This window comes from Procambarus clarkii, chromosome 26, assembly GCF_040958095.1.
Source record: "Procambarus clarkii isolate CNS0578487 chromosome 26, FALCON_Pclarkii_2.0, whole genome shotgun sequence".
NCBI lineage: Eukaryota > Metazoa > Arthropoda > Malacostraca > Decapoda > Cambaridae > Procambarus > Procambarus clarkii.
In genome coordinates, this window is record NC_091175.1 from 27,615,558 (window position 1) to 27,620,126 (window position 4,569).

Consider the following 4,569-nt stretch of genomic DNA (forward strand, 5'->3'; position numbering starts at 1 on the left):
TTCAGGTTAACTGTGATGGAAAGTTTGAGCTCTGGTTGTTCCTTTTCCATTGCCGTTGCTACTCCATATGCTGCAGGAAAGTGGTCTGTCTGCATTATCTTGAATTTTGGAAGATGTGCAGAGTGTGGTGATGTCTGGTGTGAGACTGGTGGTGTCCTCTCCTGTCTCATACTGTTGTCCTGTGGCTGGGCTGTGGAGAGAGGTACATTGTCTGACACTGGCTGGTGTGTGACTGTTGCTGTCCCCTCTAGGTCCATTATATCTGGTGTCTTGCTGGTAGAAGCACGTGGTGAAGCCTCGATAGCAGTTTTCTTCGGTGCCTGCTGCACCTGAGTCCACTGTCCCTCCTCGTTGTTTGAAATCTGCTTCCATTGCCTCTTTACTTCCCCATGACGTCTGCACGTAGTTGAGGACCGATTCACTGCCGTACCTAATGCCTGAGACACTCCTAGGCCTGGAGAAATTCAGGCTATTGGACGCGGCTGCTCGCACCCTGACGTATGAATCACAGCCTGGTTGATCAGGTATCCTTTGGAGGTGTTTATCATGTTTTCTCTTGAACACTGTGAGGGGTCGGCCAGTTATGCCCCTTATGTGTAGTGGAAGCGTGTTGAACAGTCTCGGGCCTCTGATGTTGATAGAGTTCTCTCTCAGAGTACCTGTTGCACCTCTGCTCTTCAACGGGGGTATTCTGCACATCCTGCCATGTCTTCTGGTCTCCTGTGGTGTTATTTCTGTGTGCAGGTTTGGGACCAGCCCCTCTTATATTGTCCATGTGTAAATTATTATGTATCTCTCCCGCCTGCGCTCAAGAGAATACAGATTTAGGCTCTTTAGTCGGTCCCAATAGTTTAGATGTTTTACTGAGTGGATTCTAGCAGTAAAGGATCTCTGCACGCTCTCCAGGTCAGCAATTTCTCCAGCTTTGAAAGGGGCTGTCATTGTGCAGCAGTACTCCACTCTAGAGAGCACTAGCGTTTTGAAAAGTATCATCATCGGTATAGCATCTCTAGTGTGAAAAGTTCTTGTTATCCAACCTGTCATTTTTCTTGCAGTTGTGACGGCTACTTTATTGTGTTCTTTGAAGGTAAGGTCTTCCGACATGAGTACACCCAGGTCCTTTACATTGCCTTTTCGTTCAATGTTATGATTTGACGGAGTTTTGTACGTGGTTTCTGTTTTATATTTTAATTTTTTTCCGTAGCGCATGAGTTGGAACTTATCTTCGTTAAACACCATATTTTCTGTAATACTGAAGTAATACACCGAATCACCACTCTGAGGGAACACGGCATCACTCTGAAAGAACGTAACATCATTCTGGAGGAACGTAACATCACCCTGAAGGAACGCAACGTTCTACCGTGTTCAAAAACCATTCACCTTTCGATCTACACGTTGTTGATTTCTGAGAATTTCTTCATCTGTTCTAATATCCCCGACTACTTCTCAAGCAAGTTCTTGGCTCCTGGAAGGGTTTAAATTTGGTCCAAGACAATCACCTAAGAGCTTTGAGGACTAACAGCCAGTCATAAACTTGCTCTTGGCTCCTGAGAGTCCTGATATTCGGTGAAAATTAAGCCTTTTGGCTCCATAGAGCCCATGTAAAGAGCAAGCTCTATCATCCCAGACAGCTCTGCTCCTGCCAGAAAACTTAAAAACTCGTCTTGATTGCTCAACGCGAGTAATAGATATGCAAATATCATGTAAATTAGCTAGTTATTACTGCCTTTTCTGTAGAGGTGACCTGCTCCCTGCTCGTATGTCTGACTGGCGGCGCTTTATGAGTCGCTGTGTTCCTGAAAATATGATTAATTTTATCTCAATAGATCTACGTACGTGTTGTGGAAGTGAATGTGTTATTGCCAGGTGGAAATGTCAGCACTGTGGAGCAGTGCCCAACAGACCACTGGAACATTATCTAACACAGTGCACAGTTACAACCACAACAGACCACTGGAACATTATCTAACACAGTGCACAGTTACAACCACAACAGACCACTGGAACATTATCTAACACAGTGCACAGTTACAACCACAACAGACCACTGGAACATTATCTAACACAGTGCACAGTTACAACCACAACAAACCACTGGAACATTATCTAACACAGTGCACAGTTACAACCACAACAGACCACTGGAACATTATCCAACACAGTGCAAAGTTACAACCACAACAAACCACTGGAACATTATCTAACACAGTGCACAGTTACAACCACAACAGACCACTGGAACATTATCTAACACAGTTTAACAAGTTGTTAAACACATGGGGGCAAAGTCTTACCGAAGCGACCATACGAGTCATAAATACTCATACTCCACCCAAGTAAAACAGAAACAAGCAACACTTTGTGGGCCAGCCAGAGGCTTAGGGCCCGCCCAGTGGGCCAGCCAGAGGCTTGGGGCCCGCCCAGTGGGCCAGCCAGAGGCTTGGGGCCCGCCCAGTGGGCCAGCCAGAGGCTTGGGGCCCGCCCAGTGGGCCAGCCAGAGGCTTGGGGTCCGCCCAGTGGGCCAGCCAGAGGCTTGGGGCCCGCCCAGTGGGCCAGCCAGAGGCTTAGGGCCCGCCCAGTGGGCCAGCCAGAGGCTTGGGGCCCGCCCAGTGGGCCAGCCAGAGGCTTAGGGCCCGCGCAGGAATATCTCTTAAAATTCCTAATTTTAACCCAGCAAAAAAAAAAAAAAAAAATGCCAGAGTGCTTACGTGGGTGTGATAGACATTGAATCATTTGTATATACTATTTGTATCTGCAGAGTCGACCTATTAGCTCTTCGACCCCGCCTTTCTAACAAATTTAATTTTTCCTCTATTATATCTACTACGTATACTTCTTTCTAACACGTGCGCGCGCCCGCCCGCACACAGACACCCCCAGAAAGCAGCCCGTAGCAGCTGTCTAACTCCCAGGTACCTGTTTACTGCTAGATGAACAGGGGCATAATGGTGAAAGAAACTCTGGCCGTTTGTTTCTGCCTCCACCGGGGATCGAACCCGGACCCTTAGGACTACGAACCCCGAGCGCTGTTCACTCAGCCGCGAGCCACCAAAACACTCGTGATTTTCTGATGGTTCTCGCCTCTGACCAGGCCCGGTCTCTAACCAGGCCCGGTCTCTGACCCGGCCATAGGGTTGATTGCTTTACCAGCCAGACTGTTGGTGTTTGCAGTTTGTGCAATCCGACGCCAGTCGGACAGTCCCAGCTGATTAGGAAACCCGTCCTCATACCAAATCCATTCCATCCAGCGGTCGACCCCGAAGACGCATTCATCAATCTTAACATGCTGGTCATTCAAAATAGGAATGTTCTCAAATATAAATTAATATGGGTTATATATTAGCATAATCTGCATATTTAGACATTGGTTAGGTTAGGTGTTTAGGTTCTGTTGACGATTATTTGTATTTGTAGTACGTGGGTGAAGCATTTACAGCGTTGTGGTTCGAACAAAAGTCGTCAGCGAAGCACTTGTTTGAGAAGTGTTCGAACGTCATCAGTTGTGTTGTGTGTAAACCGTTTTTCATTTATAAACAGCGGGGGGTTTGGTGGGTGGATGGAATGGACTTTAGCCTTTGTTTATGAGGACGGGCTGGATCAGGAACATGGTGTCCGATTCTCTCGTTAACACGATGAAACTCTTGGCGTTTTCCATTTCATTTGGTGAGAGAATATTAAAAAAATATTGGCCCTTTTGTCTGAATAGTGATGTTTTTGTTTAACTAGATCAAGCACTTTACTGGAGTGTGTGAAGTGTGTGTGATCACACACTTCACTCCGGTGAAGTGTGTGATCACACACACTTCACCTTAAGGAACACTGAAGTGTGAAGTGCACAGTGCTCTTCACTGTGCACTGTGAAGTGTGAAGTGCTCCGGTGAAGTGTGATCACACACACTTCACCGGAGTGAAGTGTGTGTGATCACACACTTCACCGGAGTGCGTGATCTTGACTAGATCATTTCTTCCAAAGAGTGCCGGACCAACCAGGCTGTGGTGGGTATGTGGGCCTGCGGGCCGCTCCAAGCAACAGCCTAGTGGACCAAACTCTCACAGTTCGAGCCTGGCCTCGGGCCGGGCCTGGGGAGTAGAAGAACTCCCAGAACTCCGTCAAGCAGGTGGCTCAGTGTTCCTTAAGGTGACTACACTGAGAAGGAGACGCAACAAGACTGGCTCTGCCTTCATTTACATGTTGACTAAATATATCTCAGAAACTAATGGTACAGTTATATTTAATTATAATGCAGTAGACACTGGAATCAGTTATATTAATTGTTTGGCCCAACCTTTTAATTCTAGTATCTCGTCACATAATAATAATTGTTAACAATGGCAAGAACTGTTACTTTATTTCAAAATTTCACTTATTAAAAGGACTTAATATCACTGCTTGAGTGTTGTGGTGTGGCACTAATGTGGCCCTCTTGGTATGTCACTGTTTATATAACTTAACACACACTTAGCTCACTTCAAACAGTGTTTCTTAGTGTTTATATAGTTTATTATGACCACACGAAGGTCCATGGGTATCTTAAATGGCTGATTTGGTTTATACACCCGCGGTGT